We start from the raw sequence: 26,435 nt of genomic DNA, 5'->3' as shown, positions 1-26,435 counted from the left end.
ATCTTTGAACATCAACTGTCAAAACTGTCCAATGGGCAAAAGGTCCAATAATAGGCCCCCAAATTTCTCATCACTGATATCCAGTGGCTTACAAACTACAATCAGCTGAGAAGGAGTGAAATGGCTTCCCCTCGTTCTAATCTTCTTGGTCAGTTGCAATAAAGATTTAAGCTATTTTTAGCATGAGGCTATTTATGTCTCCAATAGAAAATGTAGTTAACTAGCTTTTATTGAAGTAGCATAGAGTCAATTGCAAGGTTCTCTTGAGTTTAAAAAGAGCAAGCTTATTACCTGCTAACCCCCAAAAACAAAGATGTGATGGTAAGCATATGACCTTCAGTCTCCTGGAGTCTCGCTCTCTCTGACAAAGGCGCACACTCACATTCACACACAGTTAAAAAATGATGGTGTCCAGTACAGAAGGAAGTTAAAATATATATACAGTTTAGAGTCCTTTGGGTGTCATTGAGATTTAAGATTTTAACCTGGAACTATAGTTAGTTAGTTGATTTCTTGGACCATTAGTAATTGTAAATTCAACTGTTATCTTTTAAATTCTCAGATTCCTGGTGTTCCTGAGAGTCAATGTTGTCACTGGTCATTTTTCTTGCTGAGAAAGAAAGAGAGACAGCCTTCTGCAGCCTGTGTTCAGTTCTGCAGTCTATAATCCGGGTATTTTGCTCTGCAGAAATGTTCTTTGAAGTCCAAACTGGTTGTATATTCTGTACCCAGATATGGTTATGGGAAAGGTTCCATCTCTGATAGGTGAAGATTCTCATAATAGTGCAATGGAAAATTAGGAATTGGGAGCTTTTTTATACCTACCATAGAACTGGGAAAGTGGTGCTGATTTGTTTCAATGCCTTCCTGTAAAATATTAATCTCAGCTCAGGATGGTATAATTTAATCCATTCTGATTTCATGAACTGTGGCCAGCCTGTTTGGGTAGAGGAATGCCATTTCAACTCATTGTTTTTATTCCTTTACTGAAATCATTCAGCCCATTGAAGTCTCAGGGAAGTATATTGGCCAATGGAATTCAAAGATCAAAACTCCATTTCATCATGAAAAAGAACTGAAGTACCGAGGAAGCTCAGATGATTTGTAAACTAAAATAATATTGCAAGGAAACATAAGGACAATATTTTGTTTGGAATAATTCAATGATTGAACCTGTCTGCTCTTTGACTTCTTGAGTCCAAGTTATTGGCAGTTTGATAAACACTGGGAAAAGTGATTTCCTGTTGGAAATAGGAATAGAAATAAAGAGAAAGAGTATCCTGTCTAGCTTTCTTCACCAGTTTATTCTGCATAGAATCCCCATGTTATATTTAAATTAATGTTGACTCACTGTATGTACCTCTCTTCTCCCTGCTGGATCAAAAATCCATTCATCTCTTTCTTAATGCTCAAACTAAGTTGAAATTTAACATTCCCTATGCTAGCAGGTTACCTCTTCCATCAAGTAATGACTTCAAGTATAAAGAAATCAAAAGTTGAACTATATTAAGCTTTTTTTAAAATTTTGTAACCCTCTCTCATGAGAAATAATTATATAAAGCCCAGGAGCCCTGTTCTTCAAATCATATTTCAAACCTCTAAAAATGACTATATTAACAGAACAATTCTTCATTGACTGAATTCTAACAGCTATGGGTTGGTGAGGTGTTAAAATGTCAGATGTCTGTTTCCCAACACAAACCTGCCTTCAATTGGTTAATTTCTGGATGTAATTGGAGTTGAAAGTTAGATGTGTGAGCAACTTGCTCCATGGAGGCTGCAAACCTCATGACAGTGTTTGATGCCTCTCCCTGGGATGTTTGTGGTGGCAGAGGGCATTTGATTGATATTGGGTACGTTACGGCCTCTATCCTGACTATGTCTTCAGCAGGAAGGCTTATGGATGCCCTGTTCATTCTGCTACAAATTGAGACCCTTAACCGGACACTTAAATCTGGTGCCATTGTTATTTGCCCAGTGACGGATCAGGGACTTACAATGTGGGAGGCCTGAACAGCACACCCTGTCCAGGGATTGTTTGTAGGGTGCTAGGGAGAGTCTCTTATTGTTGGGCACTCAGTGCCTAATTCAGAAACCTGGCATTGGGAACAGGGAAGCTCATTGATGGCCACCCTGACCTCACTGCCAATTCTGCGTTGTCTCCCTCTCTCCTGATCCCTACCACTTGATTTCCTCATGCTATCACTCATCAATGGCCTGGGTTACTCAGCAGTCCTGGGGCAGGTGCATTAGTGGAGCAGCAACTGCCTCCCCAGTGATGCTGCAAAACAATGAAGAGTTCTTGGCCTCTGATCATTTGGAAGGCCTGAAATTGCCCATCCTGATAGGTGCTGAATTTAATGAGCCTCTCCAAAGCAGTGGCAGGCAAAACTTCTGTTACCCTTCATCATTAAATACTGTCCTAAGATTCTATTTACGCCAATTTTGCTAAGTAATAGGATAGTACTTTTTTTTATATAAATCTTTTCTTATTTAACCTCACAACATGCATTTGATAGAAATCTGCATTAATGGAAACTTCTGTATTAATGATAATTGTTACTGCACAAGACAATTTCCAGTTATCTATGGATCTCTAGAAGGAACATTCACCTTGAAATGTCTCAAATTATTACTTGAAAGTAGATTATTTCATTGAGCATCTTGTGGTGTGGTGGAATTAACAGGTAAAATCTGTAAACTTTTATTATATTTACTATATTTTTGTAAGGATATTAATGTATACTATGACCTGCAGTCATGATTTGGAGCTGCCGGTTTTGGACTGGGGTGTACAAAGTTAAAAATCACACAACACCAGGTTATAGTTCAACAGGTTTACTCGGAAACACACTAGCTTTCAGAGCGCTGCTCCTTCATCAGGTGATAGTGGAACACAATTGTAAGTCACAGAATTTATAGCAAAAGTTTACAGTGTGGTGTAACTGAGATTATACACTGAAACATACCTGGATTGTTTGTTGAGTCTCTCATCTGTTAGAATGACCACGATAGTTTCACTTCTTTCATATCTAAATCATAAAATGTTTTTTAAAAGTTACAATTCTCAGGTTAAGTTTGAGTTTGCTTTTAATTTGTTGCATGGGATGTGGGCATCACTGTCTAGGTCAATATTTATCGCCCATCCCTAATTGTCCAGAGGACATTGCTGTGGGTCTTGACTCACAGGTAGACTACACTAGGTAAGGACGGCACATTCTTTCCCATAAATTGCATTAGTGACCAGATAGGCTTTTATAAAAATTGACAATGGTTACATGACTATTGTTTGACTACCTTTTTATTTCAGATCCTTATTGAATTCAAATTCAATTTCAGCCATGGTGGTATTCCAACACATATTCCTAGAATATTAGCTTGGGCCTTCATGGATTATTAATGATATTACAATCATGCCACCTCCTCCTGAAGTTAAACAGCCAAGGGATGGCTGGTTGTCAATTTCAACAGAATTCCTGCGATATTAACTCAGGTTTGCAATGTATGTGTCGACAGATTTACCAGCCTTCCTGGAACTCACCAGTGAAAGTGACAACTGAGGATGGTGAGGGCATGAGAGGGAAATATGCTGATAAATATTGACATCTCACAGTTGCCTGCGTGAAAGGTTCTATTCCCCATGGGACTCTTCTGGACGGAGAGCATTTGTTGAAAGTGGCAGTGAGGGAGGCATATTACCGAAGTTTGAAAATGTGTTTTTGGTGGATGGACAATTAGAGCTGTGAGGGAATATGTAGACAGTGAGGTGGCATGGTCGGGTGGCATCAGAGGTGATATGCTGGAGTCAGCTTCAGAAGACAGACTGAGAAGATTCCAACATACAAATGTGGGGATGTCGGTGTCTTTCCTGCTTTGTTGAGATTATGAAAACAATTCTGCTACTAGTTTCTCAAACTTTGTACCAAACTTCCACTGCTGTCATGGACAATCTCCAGCCATGCCTTCTTTGTTTCACTTGTATGTTTCTTTCTCTCTTCCGAAGGCCACGATATCTTTCTTCAGGCCTTAGCCATCTCAGAATCACAGCCAGGGAGTCATCACTAAAATGAGGCACAGCCTTTAAATAATTAGACTCCATTCTGCAAATATCTTTTATTGTGCTCCTGTAAGGCTATATGTATGCAGTGTTAAATAATCGAGTGGACATTCAGCAGACAGACTCTGAGTCTGAGTCTGAGTCTGAAGAAGGGTCGCTGGACTCAAAACATTAACTCTGTTTTCTCTCGACAGATGCTGCCAAACCTGCTGAGCAATTTCTGTTTTTGCTTCAGATTTCCAGCAGCAGCAGTTCTTTATTTTAAGTGTTTTATTTACATGTGTGGGGGGACAACACAGACTCTCCAACCAATTACAAATAGTTGTGACTTTAATGTAGGAAATACAGTCAAGTGCCCTGTTCCAGGTAGACAATCTAACTATCACTGACCTTGGTACATGCAACATGTTCTAACAGCTGACTAAATGTTTTAACCTGGCCGTGCAGTCTGTAACAAAATACAACTTTCCAACAGTTAAGTGGGGATAAATTTATTGAAAACATTTGAAGGTTAATATACTTCCCTCATATTATTACCTTATAATTTAAATGCCTAGCTTTCTAAATAGCTATCACTAAATGATATACCAAGCCCTAATTGATCAGAAAATGCAAGTCTACCTGCTGACTTCAGGAATTCGATCAGAGAGTTATCCTAGTCAGTGCCCTGGTCCTCCACAAAAAGGTTTATTGGATAGTATTGACAGGATTTTGGGTTAGAACCTGAAACTCCCATTATCTTCAGAAGCTGTATGTGCCAAAGTGCATCTTAGTTCAACAAATTACAGGCTCAGAGTCTTTTCCTTCATTACCAGTCAATTTATTAAAGAGCGTTTCCTGTTCTCAGACATCTGTCTTATGAGGTATGCAGTAATCTTCCGCACTATAGGCTATTCTGCTTTAACCCTTTACATCCTTGTTATCCCTTATAAAATACTGGGCTGCTCGTCTTTCATTTTATTTCACCTTTCAATCCCAATTTCAAACATCATCAATTCCCATGTTTGCAATGTTCCTTTAGTCATCAGTATTCAAATCATCTCTCTGAGCACATGACAAAAAATATTTGGTCACTGGTTGTGTTTGTGAGTACATTAGTAAAGTGAAAAACTTTTGAATAGGAGCGAGTGCCTCTTTAAGATTTGGAACAAACTGATAAACAGAATTACTCGCTGTGTCTGCTTCCTCATTCCCCTGTCCCAATTATAAAGACTTTCCTATCTTCAATGCAGAGCTACTACATGGGAAAAAATTATTTTAAGGTCCTCTGATGACTTGACTGCTAAACACAGCTTGTCGTTAATCTACCAGTGCAGAACATTCCAGGTTTGACTCCTAGCCTGTGCTGCATTAGCTGATCTCACCTTGCTAACAGTCGGGATGCTGCAGTTCTGACTGGAAAGAAATAAAATCAGCCTAGTTTTCTATTCCATTGACTCCTGTTGAAAAGTACTTGTCTGCGTATGAGTATGTAGTAAGGATAGCATGTGGCTCGGCTGTTATCCCCTCCATCTTATGGAGAATAGTTTGCTAATTATCTATGCTCATACATTAAGACCAAACGATTGAAGGAAATACTGGAGGATAGTATTAATCAATCAAAGGTTAAATCATCCAATAAAATGGATAATTTAAGCATTTAGCTAATAATCATCTCCAAAAATAATTTGTCTTTCTTTTTCCAAACTTTAAGCCTACCAGGAGTGCAGATTCATGCAATTTACCTTGGTATTTGCTTGCCATGCTCATTTTATGGAAATAGTGGCCTTACCATTTTATATATGCTACATCTTTGTCTGTAATCATGTACCCATGTATAATTGCTGCCAATGTCTAGTAGAATAATAGTGTTTTTTTGTGAAAACTCTCAGTATTTCTTTGATTTCTGAAAATAATGGGGTGAAAGTTGCTGTTAGTCTGAAAGTAGTGGTGGCGAAAAATATCTATTGTAAATGGTTTTATTCCATTTGCACACTATTCAATAAAAATAGCTACAGAAATTTCTAAGCAAATACAAATACTTTCTTTTTCCCTTGAGTTACCTTAGGTCAGACACAGCTGGATTGCAAGGCAGAGCCTGTTTTGAATGCACGGTCAAAATTGTCTTGAATCAGTCTTTAAAATGCATGCAAGAAAAGCCTGGAGATATTTAGCCATTGTTGTGTTTTCTCTGCCCTTGTTGGGAGGGCTTAGTGTCCACCCACCGCTCATTGGTGTGTATAACACAAAGATGGCCACCTTGGGAAAAATTGCGAAAGTGGTCCTATATCCTGTTAACCCGTTATCGTTCCACATGATGTTAGTCAATAAAATTTACCACCGATGACTGGTTGAATAACAAAGTGACTTCCATGGTAACCACCAATATTGTTGGTCTCTGAAAATACTAGTGTGGGAATTACTGTTAGTAACAGTAGCGGAGAATTCTAAATATCATGAGTGGATTAATGACCCATTTACACAGTTTCACAAATAATACTAATAGAGATTCCTAAGCAAGCATGCCTTAATGTTCTTAAAAGTATAATGAGATTGGAACTGCTCGTTGTGGCAAGGCCAGTATTCATTGTGCATCCTTTATTGCCCTAGCAAAGATGAGTAGCACTGCAGAACCTGTGCCCCTGAAATGGAAAGAGCAAATGTTTAATGTGTTGGAATTGATATTGCATACAGGAATGGATTGCTTTAATATGTGAGAAGTTGTGAATAACATTGAATGCTAGGCAGCCATCAGAAAGCATCATCACTCTGACCTTATGATGGAGAGAAGTTTTGTCCATGAATGAGAGGATCTGGAAAAGTTAATACTGAAGAGTACCTTAAGCACCATGGGCACATGGGTAGTACAACATGGATTCTCAAAGGAGTAAAAAATAACATCCAGATCATTCTCAAAGTCTCTGAAACAAAGTCTGTAATATCAATGTAACCTGTAACTAGTTGCTAATGTGCTATAAGCTATTTCTTGTTCAATAAAAAAGCATCTTCTAGTTAGACCAGTTAGTAGTATTTTTCTGCCACATGAGATCACTATTCTTAAAGGAATAGTGGAAGCAAACCTATCCTATGGTGAGGTACAGACATCGGTTTAGCTGCACATTCAGCATGGTTCATCAGGACTGCAGGGTGATGACAAGATCATTATTGAAGCAGCTGAAAATGGTTGAGCCTAGGACACTACCCTGAGGAACAGGTGCAGAGGTGCAGTGGTAGTTCCCTACTTCTCATCCAGGAGGCCTGGAATTGTTTCCTTCCTACTCCAGAGATGGGTAATGATATCTCCGTATAGGTTGATTTTTAAAAAAGTACTCTGAAGTGATCTCCTGATCAGGGACAATTGACCTCGAAATCAAAACAAGCATCAGTGCAGACTTTGATTCTCATTGACTTCAATTTGACCATATTCTTAATAAGAACTCTTGTCAAGCAGTGGTTGTGCCCCTACCCCTGAGCCAGAAAGTTTGAGTTCAAATCTCACCTGCTCTAGATGACCTCGCTGAACAGGTTGTTTAGAAAATATATCAAATTCCTTGATAGCACACTCAATCAAATGGATCCTGATGTCAAGGGTAGTCACTCTCACCTCTGAGTTGCTATGTCCATTTTTGAGTCAAGGCTGCAATGGGATATGGAGTCAAATAGTCCTTACGGGCTTCAGACTATGCATTGGTTAATGGAGTATTGGTGAGTAAGTGCCACTTGACAGCACTGTCTTTGGCAGCTTCCTTCACTATTTAATGACTGAGCTTAGCCTTATTGGGCAGTAACTGATAGGATTATGTTTGCCTCACATTGCATGGACAGGATATATATGGGCAATTTTCCACTTTGTCAGTGTTATTGGTGTACTGGAACAACTCAGCTAAAAGGACAACTAGTTGTGGAGCACTAATCATCAGCACCGAAGCCATTAGTTGCCCATTGTGTTGGCTGTATCCAGTGCATTCAGCTCTTCATTTGGATCAAATGGAGTCAATAAAATTGCATTTATATACAGCCTTTCATGACCTTTTGACACCTTAACACCTTCTGACTTGACACCTTAAAGTGCTTTAAAGCAAAGAATTTCTGAAGTGTGTTGATTGGTGTAACATAGGAAATTATTTGTGCACAAGCCATGCACAAATACACTTCCAAAACAATGAGATGAAAGATCAAATCATCTGTTTTTGATTTTTTATTAAGGACATTAATGTTAGTCTGGGGAGAGTTCCCTGTTCTTCAAATCATGTCATGGGGACTTTTACAATCATCCGAGAAAGCAGATGGAGCCTTGGTTTGCTGTCACATTGAAAGATGGTACTCGGAACAACATGGCACTTCTTCAGCAGTGCACTGAAGTGCCAGCATGAATTATATATTCAAATCTCTGGAGTGGGACAAGAACCCATGGCTGATCTGAGGCAAAAGCATCACCACAGAGCCAAAGCTGGCACTATAAGATAACAGGATTTTTTTTTGGTCCAAGTAGAAGGTGGGCATAACAGATTTTGCAACTTAGAACTTTTTATTATTTTAACAATTTTCTTTTATGGCCCTTGTAGAATCATAGAATCATGCAGTACAAAAGAGACCCTTCGCCCCATCAAATCTATATCATCAAAAATACATTAAATCTAAACTAGGCACACATTCCAGGACCAGGATCATAGTCTTGAATATTATGACAATTCACATGCTAAGATGGAAAGTCCTGGCAGCCCACCAGAGGGAGGGCTTTTAACAAAGATTGGGGAAAAAATGTAATAGGATGTACCAGTTTGAAGGTAAGTGGGCTCGTACAGGAGCTAATATTTTCCATAGCAGGCTCAAGGGGCCAAATTGCCTTCTCTTGCTCCCAAATCATGTTATTTATTTGTTAGTCATTCCAAAGGCTGCCTTTTCCAACAGCAACAAAAACATCAAAGGCAAAATAAAATGACTAACGCAATAAGTGTAGGGGCAGAAACTGGAGTTTGTGAACTTGTCATAACTCCCGTTAGTTGGACTGGTTAAGTGAACAAGCTGCTGCATCAGGTGGGTGCAGGGAGGGGCACTAGGCTTGTTATTCAGAGCTAGCCCTTCAAGGGTGAGATATGTAGCACATCTCCCAGGAGCACTGGACATTAGTAAGGCCACTTCTGGAATACTGCAAACAATTCTGGCTGCCCTTTTATAGGAAGAATATTGTTGAATTTGAGTGGTTGCAGAAAAGATTTACAAAGATGTTGCCAGGGTTGGAAGGTTTGAGCTACAGGGAGAAGCTGAATAGGCTGGGGCTGTTCTTCCCTGGAGTGTCAGGGAGCTTACAGAGGTTTATAAAATCTTAAGGGGCATGGATAGAGTGAATAGCCAACATCTTTTCCCTAGGGTAGGGGTGTCCAAACCAGAGGGGATATGTTTAAGGTGAGAGGAGAAGGATTTAAAAAAGACATGAGAGGTAACTTCTTCACACAGATGGTGGCGTATGTATGAAACAAGCAGCTAGAGGAAGTGGTAGATTTAAAAGACATCTGGATGTGTATATGAGGGTTTAGAGAGATGTGGGCCAAATGATGGCAAATGGGACTAGGTCAGATTGGGATGTCTGTATTCCAGAGGAGTTTGACCGAAGGATCTGTTCCCTATAACTCAATGACTCTATAAGTGGAAGGATTGGCTGGGGTGTTGGTAACCTTGTATGCCACTGTCAGGTTCAATCATATGATGCAGACTGGCAGTAGATATTCTTGCTCAGAAACTGACATTCTGCTGATATGAATTTTCTGGAGCCAGTACGGCATGGTCACTGCCAAGGCCTAAGGGTAAGTTGTTGCAAAAATGGCAAGAACAACCAGTCTGGATATTGTCATATTTAGCAGCACTCTAATAGCAATCATTGCACATAATATTATAAACAGACTGCTTCAAAATCATCCAATCTTCAGCAATAAGCGGCTTAAAAATGACACTACCTGTGGCACATGATTCGATGCCATGGTACCCTTTTAGATAGATGGGCATTAATATGTTGGGAAACAGTTTACAGATAGCACCTTCTTTGAAAATTGGCTCATTCTGAACAGCTCTACAGAAGTGCCCCCACTGTAAGCTTCCCTGTGACATTGCTAACAATGAATCTGTGGCTTCTACCAATTCGTAAGTATTTCCAACGTGACACAGTTCAGAAGACGCAAGAAATATAGCCTGAAAAGAAAAATTAACATCAAAATATACCACTTATTGAATTTACGAAGGGAATAAATAAGATCGATTATAAACTGTTTTAAACATGGTTCCTTTCTGTCAGATTTTCACAGATAGGAGTGCTGGCCAGGATTTCTGTCCAAACTGTAGAAAATAAAAAAAAGGACCTTGTTAGTATTCAGGGTGCATACTTAATTAAATCCTGTTCACACTAAGAGTAAAGAACACAGTAGAAAACCTGGCAGGAAGAAAACGCCACAGCTGGTGGAACATCACTCTAATATTCAAAGTACTATTTTGTATCTTTTTACAGGATTTGTTTTAAGATACCAATGTCTTTGTTTGTTCTGCCCTGCCCAAACTATCCTAGAGGTTTAACGTCTCCGGCTTAGAGCTTTCTATGGGAGAGCTACACTTCTGGAATTGGAACACAGAGGTCAGTACAGCTGATTCACAGCTCTGTCAATGTTCCATTCATTAAGAATAACAAGATAGAAAATGGTGTGGGCTGCAAATTTGGCAGGCAGTCATTTTCTTATGTGCTCCTATCATATGAATCAACACTGCAGAATTTTAAACGCTGGGAGAGATAGGGTGGATGCACTCCGAGGTGAATGTGAAGACGGACAGAAAATATGGTAGCCAAGGGGTAATATCAGTAACCCAGTGGGTGAGGGTTTCGGGTGATGGGTACTGTTGGTGCTAAGTAGGCAATAGTGATGGCGCCTGTCCAGATTCTAACGTGTTTGCTTTCTCTCCATCATATTGGAGGTGAGTGCCATTTGGCTACTGAAAAACATGTCACATGGATAAAAGTCTCGTCAACTTTCTGCCCTTTATTTCCTCAGGGGGATCATGCATTTGTTTGCTGAATTTACTGCTTCCTTTAACTTTGCCCAAGAGACTTTTTAAAAATTAATTCACTGAATGTGCTTGTTGCTAGTTGAGAGAACAATCATTGCCCATCTGTAATTGCCATTGAGAAGATGGTTGTGAGCTGCTTCTCCGAAACAATGCAGTTCATATGGTGTAGGTCCACCCACAGTGCTCTTAGGGAGGATGTTCCAGGATTCTGACTCAATAACAGTGATGGGGCAACAGTACGGTTCCATGTCAGGATGGTGTGTGGATCGTAGCGAATTTGCTGGTAGTGGTGTTCCCATGTATCCACTGCCCTTATCCTTCTAAGAGGTAGAGCTTGGGGCTTTGGAAGGTGCTGTCAAAGGAGCTTGGGTGAAGTATGCAATGTATCCTGCAGACGGTACACTCTGCTTCCATTGTGCTTCCATGAAGGAGGTAAAATTTGAAAGTGTGAGATAGAGTGGCAATCAAGCAGGCTGTTTCGTTGCATAATGTCAGGCTTCTTGAGTATTGCTAACTGCACTCATCCAATCAAATGTCGAATATTCCATTACACTCCTGATTTGTGTCATGCCGATGGTGGACAGGCTTTGACTACAGAAGAAATAAGAGCAGGACGAAGCCAGTTAAAGAATTCAAGCCTCTTCCACTATTCAACTGAATCATGGTTGATCTTCCCCAGGCTTCAACTCCTCAGGAGATAAGTTACTTGAAACAGAACTCCCAGGCTCTGACCTGTTGTTGTAGTTACAGTATCTATATGGTCAATTTCTGGTCAATGGTAACACTCAGGATGTTGCTAGTTGGGAAATTCAGTAATGGTAGTGCCACTGAATGTCATGGGATAATGGTTGAATGATCTTCTTTGGAAATGGTCATTGCCTAACTTCTGTGTGGTGTGAATACTACTTGACATTTATCAGTTGAAGCCTGGATCTTGTTAATGTTTTGCTGTGTTTGGTCAAGGATTGCTTGTAGCACTATACAATCATTAGCGGACATGCCAACCTGTGACCTTATGATGGAGCAAAGGTCATTAAGGAAGCCGCTGAAGGTGGTTGGGCCTGGGAAATTACCCAGACGAACTCCTGGGATGATGTTCCGCCTCGGTTGTATTGTCCAGACTCCACTAACTGGGGAATAATTTACAATAACTCAGTGTGCAATACCTTGATTTTCTAGAAGTGTTCATAAGTTCGTAAATGACACGAAAATTGGAGGTGTAGTGGACAGCGAAGAAGGTTACCTTGGATTACAACAGGATATTGATCAGGTGGGCCAATGGGCTGAGGAGTGGCAGATAGAGTTTAATTTAGATGAATGTGAGGTGCTGCATTTTGGAAAAGCAAATCTTAGCAGGACTTATGCACTTAATGGTAAGGTCCTAGGGCGTGTTGCTGAATGAAGAGACCTTGGAGTGCAGGTTCATAGCTCCTTGAAAGTAGGTAGATAAAATAGTGAAGGAGACATTTGGTATGCTTTCCTTTATTGGTCAGAGTATTGAGTACAGGAGTTGGGAGGTCATGTTGCAGCTGTACAGGACATTGGTTAGGCCACTGCTGGAATATTGCATGTAATTCTGGTCTCCTTCCTATCAGAAGGATGTTGTGAAAGTTGAAAGGGTTCAGAAAAGATTTACAAGGATGTTGCCAGGGTTGGAAGATTTAGCTATAGGAAGATGCTGAATAGGCTGGGGTTGATTTCTCTAGAGCGTTGGAGACTGAGAGGTGACCTGATAGAGGTTTACAACATTATGAGGGGCATAGATAGGATAAATAGACAAAGTCTTTTCCCTGGGGTGGGGGTGTCTAGAACTAGAGGGCATAGGTTTAGGGTGAGAGGGGAAAGATATAAAAGGGACCTAAGGAGCAACGTTTTCATTCAGAGGGTGGTACATGTATGGAATAAGCTGCCAGAGGAGGTGGTGGAGGCTGGTACAATTGCAACATTTAAAAGGGATCTGGATGGGCATATGAATAGGAAGGATTTGGAGGGACATGAGCCAAGTGCTGGCAAATGGACTAGATTAGGTTAGGATATCTGGTCGGCATGGACGAGTTAGACCGAAGGATCTGTTTCAGTGCTGTACATCTCTATGATTCTATGACTCTATAAATATTCCTTTTTGAACTTGGCACTAACTTCAATTCCTCCCAGTGATAAGATTCATAGTTCCTTGAAAGTAGAGTCATAGGTAGATAGGACAGTGAAGAAGACATTTGGTATGCTTTCCTTTATTGGTCAGGGTAACGAGTATAGGAATTGGGAGGTCATGTTGTGGCTGAGATCTAAACAGCATTGTTAGCTGAGAATTTTTATTTTGTGCTTATGTTGTATAAAATGCTGGGGTTTTTTTTCGTGTTTTTATGCCCCCACATTTCTGTTGCAATTTGTAAATATTTTTCTTGGCTATCACACAGAACTCTAGATATTCTAATTTTATTTGACCGTGTTGAATATTACAGCCCCCAAATCATTTCTCATATACACACAGAGAGAATTTGTCATCAGAGCTTAGAAATACCCAATGAACAATACCATGATGAAGTTTCCACCACAATCCTCAGGCCCCAGATAAACTGTCAAGATTTTTCATCAGCCAACCACTGATACCTTAAAAGAAGCACTCAACTGGCCGCGATTATCACACGGCAACACACATGAGTTTTACTCACAGGTGACAGACTTTGCAGACCTTTTTATCTGCAGAAGTTTCAATAGAACTTCCTCCACATTATCAACAGTCAAATACTGACCTTCGATAATCTGTTGACTCTGCCAATGTTTCTTGGAAAGGGCTGTAAAAACTTGATACTTTCCCTCCAAACAGATTAACATGACAGCCTCAGCGTGTTACTCAATAGGAAGGTCATGTTTCAATTTTGTAAGATTTCTCCCAAAAACAAGTTTGAAAAATAAAGCATGTAAACTCAAATAATAACACCCACAAATTTGAATTTCAGATCTGAAAGTATCCACACTCATGTGGATTTTTTATCGTGTTATTTGCCAAGGGTTGGTTCTGAAAGGTTTATTAAGAAGTGGTAAACCATAAACAATGTATTATGTTTGTTTGATATAAAAATCCTACATTTTGGAGTAGAAATAATGTTGAGGCTGTCAACATTCATCTTTATATGAGCAAACGTACAGGCATGTACAAATAAAGAAACCAGAAAGTCACTGTCTGATTTGTCCTGTTTCTATAAAGGATCAGAGGCTCATTATTCAAACATTATTCATGGGTAATGATAGTGTAATATTTACCCAATAAGTACTCACCAAATAGACAAGAAAATGTTAGACCTTGTCCATATAAGTGCAATGATTTTGTTAAACTGATGAAACCTACTCATAAGTGTCAATTAACTTCTATTGTTCTAAAAATTTGCTCTTACAAATTTGAGCCACATTCCATCAGATTTGAAATTATGTTTTATTTTTTTTAATCACTCACTGGCTAGGCCAGCATTTATTGTCTATCTCTAATTGCTCTTGAGAAGGTGGTGGTGAGCCGTCTTCTTGAATCGCTATAGTCCATGTGTAGGTAGACGCTCATTTCAATTGCGGATGGATTTCAAAGATTTTGACCCAGTGAGAGTGAAGGAATGGCAATATATTTCCAAGTCAGGCTGGTTGGTGGCTTGGGGTTGGTGTTCTCATGTAGCTGCTTCCCCTGTCCTTCTACTTGTAAGTGGTCATGCATTTGGAAGATGCTGTCTAAAGATCTTTGATGAATTTCTGCAGTACAGAAATTGGTAGATGGTGCACACCACTGCTACTGAGCATCAGTGGTGGAGTGACAATGTTTGTGGAAGTGGTAACGTTTGTAATGTTAAAATGACTTTTTAAAAATAGTTTTCTTTGTTTCTTTCATCCTCTTTAATTCCAAATTTATTTTCCCATAAGACCATAAGACCATAAGACATAGGAGTGGAAGTAAGGCCATTCGGCCCATCGAGTCCACTCCGCCATTCAATCATGGCTGATGCACATTTCAGCTCCACTTACCAGCATTCTCCCCATAGCCCTTAATTCCTCTAGACAACAAGAACCTATCAATCTCGGCCTTGAAGACATTTAGCGTCCCGGCTTCCACTGCACTCCGTGGCAATGAATTCCACAGGCCCACCACTCTCTGGCTGAAGAAATGTCTCCGCATTTCTGTTCTGAAATGACCCCCTCTAATTCTAAGGCTGTGTCCATGGGTCCTAGTCTCCTCGCCTAACAGAAACAATTTCCTAGCGTCCACCTTTTCAAAGCCATGTATTATTTTGTACGTCTCTATTAGATCTCGCCTTAATCTTCTAAACTCCAACGAATACAATCCCAGTATCCTCAGCCGTTCCTCATATGCTAGACCTGTCATTCCAGGGATCATCCGTGTGAATCTCCGCTGGACACGTTCCAGTGCCAGTATGTCCTTCCTGAGGTGTGGGGACCAAAACTGGACACAGTACTCCAAATGGGGCCTAACCAGAGCTTTATAAAGTCTTAGTAGTACATCTCTGCTTTTATATTCCAACCCTCTTGAGATAAGAGACAACATTGCATTCGCTTTCTTAATCACAGACTCAACCTGCATGTTTACCTTTAGAGAATCCTCGACTAGCACTCCCAGATCCCTTTGTGCTTTGGCTTTATTAATTTTCTCACCATTTAGAAAGTAGTCCATGCTTTTATTCTTTTTGCCAAAGTGCAAGACCTCGCACTTGCTCACGTTAAATTCCATCAGCCATTTCCTGGACCACTCTCCCAACCTGTCTAGATCCTTCTGTAGCCTCCCCACTTCCTCAGTACTACCTGCCTGTCCACCTAACTTCGTATCATCGGCAAACTTCGCTAGAATGCCCCCGGTTCCCTCATCCAAATCATTAGTATCCCCTCATTATTTTGCTTCTTGTGAATTTACATTGAAATAAATACTCAAATTTGCAATTGTTAATTTTGACCCTGGGAGGCCTCAATAAGGATTCTTCAGTCGGTTTAAGAGGCATGGTGTTCCTTGCTGTTCATACACATCTAAGATGCTGTTTTGGACTCCTAATGACTGTAGGTTGCATCAAAAATCCAGATAATTTCTCTGCACAACTGACAGTGAGCAATCTTTCTGCAAAATCAGGGCCATTAATGTACTCTGTTAATGATTTGAATGGGAAATGTGCTCTTGGTAATTAGGATGGATTAATCAATATTACATGAAGCAACAAACATTTATTCAAGGTTGATCTTAAATGCTAAATGTAACCTTCACTCACGGTTCTTTATTCTGGCCGTTGAAGACGTAGAATGAAGTTTTCCCAGGCCCTGATGCGGGCAATGGTGAAAGTGTTGTAATAGAGCTAAGAAGACGTTTCTCAATGCCATAAGCAAAAATGTTCCATTTTGCAACTAAGTGTCCAATGGTGAGACAAGATTCTCACCAGTGAATGACAAGCATCCTATTTACATGTATTAACATGCATTAATCTTTCATTATCATCTAATCACAGATAATTAGTATGCAACTTCTCATTTTTCTATCTGCTGGATAGAAACTACCCCGCAGCTGAAAATTCACAGTAGGTACCTGGTGACTCCAGCTCACCACTGCCTCCTCTGGGCCTCCACCATGGTCCCCTGTCTTAGGACCTTGGTGTCCGACACATGTCAGCCTCTCTGCACCCTCATCACTTATATCTCACCCAATGACAATACAGTTCTCCACTTCAAAGCTGTACTTTAGAGGGACCCAGCACTTTCCAATAGAATCCATCACAAAGCCAGGAGCATCATCATTGGCTGTTGGTAGTGATTTGTCAAGGGTGTGACCATGTTGGTGTACAACACCGTACTACATCATTGTTACACTGCACTACATACCAACCACAGAGGCACCAAATACACTGCAAGTGCTGCAACTAAGCAGCCAGGTCATCCTCAGGCTTACTGTGAATCCTCTTACAAGGATCCCTTCCTTGAAGAAGCTCTCTTCCTCCCTCTACAAGGGTTTCAGTGAGTCCCTCTCTCACTGCACACCCCAGGTCATCTCCTCTGCACAGAAGCTCTTCAGCCACGTTCTCAAACAGACTCGCTATCCGCTGCACCCGATGTGGCCTCCTCTATATTGGGGAGACAGGCCGCCTACTTGCAGAACGTTTCAGAGAACACCTCTGAGACACCCGGACCAACCAACCCAACCACCCCGTAGCCCAACACTTCAACTCCCCCTCCCACTCCGCCAAGGACATGCAGGTCCTTGGACTCCTCCATCGCCAGACCATAGCAACACGACAGTTGGAGGAAGAGCGCCTCATCTTCCGCCTTGGAACCCTCCAACCACAAGGGATGAACTCAGATTTCTCCAGTTTCCTCATTTCCCCTCCCCCCACCTTGTCTCAGTCAAATCCCTCGAACTCAGCACCGCCTTCCTAACCTGCAATCTTCTTCCTGACCTCTCCGCCCCCACTCCACTCTGGCCTATCACCCTCACCTTGACCTCCCTCCACCTATCGCATTTCCAACACCCCTCCCCCAAGTCCCTCCTCCCTACCTTTTATCTTAGCCTGCTGGACACACTTTCCTCATTCCTGAAGAAGGGCTTATGCCCGAAATGCGATTCTCCTGTTCCTTGGATGCTGCCTGACCTGCTGCGCTTTTCCAGCAACACATTTTCATCCTCAGTCAAACCAAAGAAGACTGCCTTTGTCAGGCATACTGGCACAGGGACTTGGGCACGGTCAGCCAGCTGATTGGACAATTCAGGATTGGGGATCCATACCTCTACAGTACGGAGAGTGGTCTAAAGTCAGATCTGTGGATCCAGGGCAATCCATCTGGAAATCACAGGACTGACTCTGGCAAGAGTCCTAACTGCTAAAAGTCTCCTTGACAACTGAGAAATGCCCCCTGTTAGACTTTGAAACATGACCATTTAGTTGAATCATATTCAGTGTATTTGCTTCATAAGCTGCTGGCACATGCTGCAGGTGTTATATTGATGTAGCACAGTGTTGTACAGCAACACGTACACCCCCTTGACTGATCACTGCTGGTAAACATGACAAGCGACCTGGCTTTTTCTCTGTAATAAAACACAAGGGCAAGACAGAGTACTGTGAGGCTGTAAATTCTGAATGATACGCTAATGCACAAAGAAACAAGGCAAGGCAAAGATGCAATGACCATCCAAGTAGGATGTGAGCGAGCACTATGAGAGCAAGCTTAATAGTGCACACCATTCCAATACATGAGATGGGTAGATAGGTGCCTGTCCCTGCACACCAAGTGGCCCGACAGCAGCGATCAGTGGAAGGAGTACGTTCACTCCAAAGTGCAGTGTTGAAGTGTTGGTGGACTGTATTATGAGTGAGTCAGGGATGTGGTGAGGCTGGTGTGTGTTGGGTATCAACCTCCAGGAACAGAGTGAGCAGGTGGTTGCTTCCTATGCAGCATGCCTTGTGATGATGGGATCCGTTGTCTGTTGTCCAAGAAGGACTACCAGAGGAGTCAGTGACAAGGTGCAGGCTGACAAGTACTTGCTGAGACTCCTGTGCTGGGATTTGGTGCTGCTTGGGTTCTCTCCCACTGCCTCGAAAATAGCAACTTACACGTAAATGAAGCGAGATTACAACACGTTAATATATGCAACTAGGAATCTTGCTGCTAATCAGCAAAATTCTCACCTGCTTGTAAAACCATAGGTGGAAAAATCAGAATTTCTACTGTGGCATCCAAATCTCACCTGTTGTCACCATGTCTTATTAACTGACTCACTATTGTCCATGTTGTTCAGGACATGGAGAAATTCCACCCATTATTTAGTTATTTATCATAATTTGGACCTGACATTTGTGAAAATAATATTTACAAATATTATTAGTGAGTCAGGGATGTGATGAGGGTGGTGTGTGTTGGGTATCAACCTCCGGGAACAGAAATTGCTGGCGAAACTGAGCAGGTCTGGATGCCTCTGTGGAGAGAGAGCAGAGTTACAGTTTCAAGTCCACCGACTTCTGACCTGCAGATTTTTTCCAGCAATTTCTGTTTTTGTTTCAGTTCGCTAGCTTATGCAGTTTTGGGTTTTATTTTTGAATATGTGTTTAATAAATTGAGAGCATGTCAATTAGTTTAATTTAATATCATTAATTTATAGTTCTCACATTTTATTTTATTCCCATCTGTCTTAGCCATATTAATGGACAAACCAGTCTGCAAATTTATATTTAAAAATTGTTTTTTTTTAATTTTACCGCCTATCTAAATATTAACTCAACAATCAGCATTGAAAATGCCTTTATGCAAATTCCTTAATTCAGTAAATTGAAACTTGGATTTATTTTCCTTAATATTTTCACCATCTACACATTTTGTTTTTGATTAGCACTCTAAGAATTTCAAATTAATTATAACCGTGTGTGAAGGCAGAGAATCTGATTGATTGTACAACTTACGTTACCATAGGTATTTTTATAGGATTTCACTTTCTCACACAATAGAGACACAGACCATTGCAAAGATCTGTTCAAAAGAGTTTTGCATTTCTAGAGTATTGCAAATTAACAATTAATTAGTCCCAAAGTAGTTGGAATGAAATGTATTTGCTCATGCATGTTTTACCACTAAGCCATGCATATTATAACTGAGAAAGCAGCCTTTTACATTGCAGTAATAAACTGTAATAGGCTGAGAAAGCGTATGAAAGGTGTTGGTGCATGGGGATTAAGGTTTAGGGTTTGATCTATCTGCTGGGAAAGAAATTTCACTTTTGATGGCCAAAGGCAAATTGTTCAACGCTCTGTGTCACCATAAGTAATGGATCTGCTTTCCTGACAGGCAAACATTTTATATTCACAGCACCCAGAAGGTCACATGGTTTTGGATGGAGCAGAGATTTGATATTGTGATGCACTAAGTGAATTACAGGCTGGATGCAGTGGAATAGAAGTCCCTAACTGTCGGTCATCATTTGTATATTTATAAGGCAAACTGAGCAACATTTTGAGTTCCTTTTTTTGTATCAATTCACAACCTTTGTGCCCCACATTTACTTTTTTAATCATTTTAGTCAGTAATCCAGAGATTATTATCTTTTTGGTTCTGTTTTTTTAATTTAGCCCCAGCTGCTCTTATTCCTTTCTCTTTCTACTAAATCCTTTTATTCCTATTTAGCCATATTTTCAAGTTCACTTCAGCTAGTTCAGCTTTCACACCTACATAGTTTCCCTTAATTACATTTTTTAAAAAAGAGTCTTAGGCTCAATCTTCTCCCTTCCAAACTGATGCAAAGTTTAACTATATTGTGATCGCTGTTACCTGAGGTGTCATTAATTAATCCTGTCACATTACATTATACCACATCCAATTTAACCTGTTGTCTGATCAGTTCCAAAACATGCTGATCTCAGAAACTATCTTGAATGCATTTTATGAACTCTTCATCCAGGCTACTACAATCAATTGGATTTTTCCAGCTTAGATTTAGATTGAAATCACCTATGATTATTGCCATCCTTCCATCACAAACACCCAATACCTTTCTTGTATATTTTGTCCTACTGTTAGGAGGTCCATAAACCACTCCCATTAATGGCTACTTTCTCCTAATATTCTTCGTGTCTACCGAAACCAAGTCTATGCCCTGATCTCCTGAACCAAAGTTGCCTCTAAATATTGCACAAATATTACAACTGATTAACCTTACAAGTTTCCCCAGCTTCCTTTTTTTTGAATGTCATTATATCCTTCAATTTTCAGAACCCAATCCTTGTCATCAAAAAGCCAAAAAGTGCATTTGTTTCACTGTATGCTATCAATTTGTCTACTTTGTTTTGAATGCTATGTGCATTCATATACAGATTCTTTTATCTTGTCTTTGTTATCATTTTAAGATTTAGTTTTGATTGTTGGCATATTTTTGATTTTTTTGTCTCTCTGCTCCTTCCTGCCATTCTCCATCCCTATTTTTTATCTTCGCTCTGCTCTTTGATATACCATATTGTCACCTTTGATCCTTTGCCCTACTATTTAATTTAAAAGCTTTTATTTCACTAGCTGTGTAACTTGCAAGAACACTAGCCCCAACAAAGTTCAGGTGTAAATGATCCCAATAATACAGCCCCCACTTTCCCCAGTACTGGTGTCAGTGGCCCACAACCAACCTGCCACTTCTCCCACACCAATCTCTGAGCCTTGTACTAATCTCTCTAATTCTGCATCTTTTGCACATGGCTCAGAGATTGTAGCCTTTGAGGTTCTGATTTCCAAATTAATGTCTCGCTGCCAACACCGCAGAACCACTTTCCTAGTTCTACCTGTATCATTGGTGCCTACCTCAAACATGACCAGTGGATCCTCCCTTTCCCACTGTCAGGTCCTTTCCAGCTTTGAGAAGATATCCTAGATCCTGGCACATCACAGTCAACACAGCATCTGGACTCTTGCTCTTTGCTGTAAAGAATAGTGACAATCCTCCTCAAACTATCACTTGCTTTAACTACATTCCTTATCATTCCCCACATGAATGACTTCCTGTATAACAGTGTCATGGTCACTCTGCACATCCACCCTGCAGCCTCCACTCTCATCCAAATAGGTGAAGAGAATCTCAAACCTGTTGGAAAATTTCAGAGGCTGCCCTCAGGATTTATTTACCTGCCTCAGTCATGACGACATGTTCTTGTCCTTGCCCACTGCCCAAATCAGAAGATGCTATCCTCAGCGGTGTGACTACTGCTTGGTGCAAAGAGTGCAGAGACCTTTCCTCCTCCCTAACTCATCTGTAGTTCAGCCTCAAGATCAGAAGCTCAGAGCCGAAGTTGCTAGAACATAAAAAGCTTACGGCAGTCATGTTTTCCATGGATCACAGTGTTATCCAAGAACTCCCACATGCTGCAGCCTTAACACATCATTTAAACAGCTGGCTTTAATGAGTTTTAAATATGTTATTCATTTATGTTGCCTTTATTAACTTTACCTGCAATTTGCACACTGTTATAGTTTATGAATAGACAAAACTTTGACCAACTCATCAAACAGCTAACTCCTTTCTCTATAATAGAGCAGAACCAATTCCAACAGATCCAGCTGCTATCTCTGACCCCTGTCTCGGGGCCTCACTTCATCTGTCCCCCACTTTGTGATGGTCACTGCCTGCCTCAGGATCCTTACCATTCTAGCTCATCTCCATTTTAGTTCACTGGAAATATATTTGCATCCGTAAGTTTGATAACTTTTATTGCTCAGGATACTGTGAATTAAATCACCATTGAAACTAATCTGTTTTGTGACTGTATCTGATACAATGTAGCTTTGCTTCTATGTTCAGTCTCAGTAACAGATCTTAACTCCAAATTTGAGAGCATCCCTATTGCACAAATATAGTATTCCCATCTCTCACGCTCATTCCTTTTCTTATCTCTCTTGGTGAGATTAGTTTAGTGATGATCCCTACTGAAAGACATTTAAATACTGATTGTTGGCTTTCTGATGTAAAATGCAAGTCTCTGCTGCCAAATATTATTGTACTTTGGAATTATGTCGACCTTTTCCTGTTTGCAGTGAATCAGATGTGGCACACATCTATGCATTTTTAAAAAAAATCTGCAGAAGCTATTTATAAGGGATGTATTTTGATTCATTGCTTGTCAACAAATTTTGTGAGAATAATGCTCTGATAGAAAGAATTATATGCACTTTGCAATTCAAGCCAAGATTATTTGATGGTAAAAGTATCAAGTTGTATGAATCAATGGCAAGTAAAGGGTGGAAGACTGAACAAGCCTGAGGGGCTGAATGGTCTCTTTATGTTCCTCTATCTCTGCATTTTTTTTCTATGAGTTTTGTGAAACAAATTTATTTGTGTGGCATTAAGCAGGTGCTGTAAATGAGTATTGGCAATATTATGTGGCCTGAAGTGCACCAATACCTTTTGCTGTTAAATATTCTTTAGCCAGATTCGGATTTTTTGTTGCAGCAGTTTCAGAAATGTCTGCAATGCACTACCATTGGCTCTTGGGAAATTGTTTGGGTTCAGCTGATGCTGTAGGTCAGAGGACCTTTATATTGTTTTCTGCCATAAACTTGTAGAAAAAATTATACCAATATAAAAGGATATCAAAGAACTGGTTATTGCATTGTGCTTAATGTGTCCGTCAGCACTGAATTAGACAATAGAATCTTTCTAATGAGGCAAGGGGAAAAATAGCCAATTCAAAGCTATTTAGCCAATCAATTCTGCTTTTATACCAACTAATATAAGCTTACCCTCTGGCTTGGTATTTAATAGCATGAAATTATTTTAATTCAAATGTAACCAAATTAAAAAGTGCCACTTGTGTCTGAAGAGGAGTTAGAGGTTTTGTATTTTATGCTAGTAACCATTCAATGTCATCCATGCTCTTGGACTCAGAGGAGATTTTATCTGTAGCCAAATTTGATACAACAATCCAGTTTTCCCTTAATAAACTCACTGAGTAGGTTTTAACTCCTCCAATCAGTCTCATTAGAAAATTCATTCTTTGGACATGAATGCTGCTGGAAAAAGCTGGTAATTATTGTTTAGATCAGAGTGATGCTGGAAAAGCACAGCAGGTCAGGCAGCATCCGAGGAGCAGGAAAATCGACTTTTTGGGCAAAAGCCCTGCATCAGGAATCATTCCTGATGAAGGGCTTTTGCCCGAAATGTCAGTTTTCCTGCTCCTCGGATGCTGCCTGACCTGCTGTGCTTTTCCAGCAGCACTCTGATCTAAACTCTTGTTTCCAGCATCTGCAGTCCTCAGTTTTGCCTGGTAATTATTGTTTGTCCAGAGCGGGCAAGGGCTGTAAAGTTCTACCAAGGACTCCAGTCTTGCTCAAATTTTCTTATAAATCTTCTCCACTGCTTTTGTTCTAAAAGTATAAGCACTTTGGTAGGAAACATTTCTTCCACTTTAAGCATGCTCTGGTACCTTACCCCAAGTGCCTGCTTGTGACCTAAGTGAAGTAGGTCATGAAATATTGAATTTGAGACCTACCAGTTTTGCATTGATGAATCTTGCGCTGCTCCCTTCAAAGTTGAATCCTCCAGAGGGTTGTGGGTCTGGTCTTTGGCATATTCGCTGGGGATATCCTTGACTAGATCATGAGGACAGCATTATTAACATGCTGCAGGAGGAGGGGAGGGCTAGGGGTTGGGGCCTGGGAGGCAGAGGGGGGAGACGATTGGAAATTAGAAAGCAGTCTCCAAAGTGTCAATTCTGGCTCAAGTTTGCAGCAACAGACTGCAAAGCAGCAGGTAGGTAGGAAAGTTTTTGGATCGCTTCGCTTGCTGTCAGCTAGCTGCATTGCATGATTCATCAATGACTTTATCCAACTTTTCAAGAATGTCTATCATTCCGGGATCTGGTGCTAGAAACAACAGGAGGGACAAAGGCATGACAAGGAGGAACAGTCGAAAAGATACAAGTTTTGTGACAATAATTTCAAAATTCTCCTGGTTGATATTGGATGAAGAAGAAACAACCAGCACAGTGCTGCCTGAAAGCCATCAAGAAAATTGGCTCATGCCACGTACAGAGGGAGGTGGCACTGATGGTTGTCTATACTCTCAGCTTTAGAACTGAAGATGATCAGAAATAGTTTCGCCAGACACTGGTGACTCACTCTTTGGGAATGTGGGTTATGTTTTTCCTCAAATATGCATCCTACCTAACTACCACTTCACACCACTTTTTAGTTGACAGTGGAAGCTGGATCAGTTGTTCATTTTAAACCTGCGATAGATATATTTTTGTTAAGTAAAGGCATTAAGGGATATGGACCATGGCAGGTATATGGAGTTAGGTCCTAGATCAGTCATGATCTCAGTGAATGGTAATATAGGCTTGAGGGGGCTGAATGGCCTACTCCTGTTCCTATGTTATTATGGATAGACCCAGATTCTTGGAGCAATGGGGTGTTAACATCTCTGGGGCAAGTGGGGGTTGCCACTCGTCTACAGTGGCACGTTCTCTCCCACCCCTCAAGATCGAATGATGTGTATTTGATGCCTTCATAAACAATTCAACAAAATTATAGAAAAAACTTTTTATACTCTCACCTGCCTACTGCTGCCCAGTCTTTGAGTATATTTTAATTAACCCAGAGATGTTACAACACACTACAGGAGCTGTTGGGACTTGAACCCAGGCCACCCACCTCAGGGGTAAGGAAACTACCATTACACCACAAGAGCCTATTGTGCCCAGTGTTTATGGTAGTAGAGGTGAATTGAGGACAATAATTGGCCACTTAAGGCCCTTAATATACTTAAGGCCAGACAAGCTAATGTCCCCTCACCCACTGTCCCTTTTATTGGGACCAGTTTGGGGGAGCAAGGAGACTGTGGGCTGGCCACCTGACATATCTTCCATCTCCTATAAAGTTGTGTCTATAAAGTTATGTCCCAGAAATTTCTCTTACTGAGTTAGATTGTGAACAATTTTGTAGTGCAATCAAGCCCAAAAGGAATTCAATTCAAGCTGCCAACATGCAGCTTTATTAAGAATCCTCTCAGTTGGGAGACTGACAAAGAGAGAGATACATTCTTACATCATCTATGCAGGTTGTAATGTGGCAGCTACTTGCTGGTATGTTACAGAACATGCCCAATTTTCATTCATTTGGGTAGTTCCCAGCCACAAAGGAGGTCCACACGTTACATGTCAAATACATGTCAGCTACAAGATGTCCTTAAAAAACCCTAATGTTCCATGTGCAAAGATAATCAATGCCATTATGATTGGTTGCTCTTTGATAGGAAGAATACAGGTGTAGACTATTTTCTAAATGGGGAAAGGCTTTGGCAATCTGGAGCACAAAGGGACTTAGGAGCCCTACTTCAAGATTCTTTTAAGGTTAACATGCAGGTTCCGTTGGCAATTAGGAAGGTAAGTGCAATGTTAGTATTCATTTCAAGAAGACCAGAAAGGAGAGCATAAGATATACCGCTGAGGCAGTATAAGGCTGTGGCATGTGGAATATTGTGAGCAGTTTTGAGCCTGTATCTATGGAGGGATGTACGAGCATTGGAGGGTGTCCAGAGGAGGTTTACAAGAATGATCCCAGGGATGAAGGCTTTGTCCTGTGAAGAGCAGTTGAGGACTTTGAGTCTGTACTCAATGTAGGTTAGAAGGATGAAGGGAGATCTCTTTGAAACTTACAGAATATTGAGAAGCCTGGGTAGAGTGGACGTGGAGATGTTTCCACTAGTAGAAGAGACTAGGGCATAGCCTCAGAGTGGAAGGATGACCCTTTAGAACTGAGATGTGGAAGTATTTCTTCAGTTAGAGGGTGGTGAATCTGTGGAACTCATTGCCATAGAAGGCTGCAGAGACCAAGTCATTGATTTGGTGCA

The sequence above is a fragment of the Chiloscyllium punctatum genome, chromosome 17, assembly GCF_047496795.1.
Source record: "Chiloscyllium punctatum isolate Juve2018m chromosome 17, sChiPun1.3, whole genome shotgun sequence".
Lineage (NCBI taxonomy): Eukaryota > Metazoa > Chordata > Chondrichthyes > Orectolobiformes > Hemiscylliidae > Chiloscyllium > Chiloscyllium punctatum.
This window is presented reverse-complemented; position numbering follows the sequence as displayed.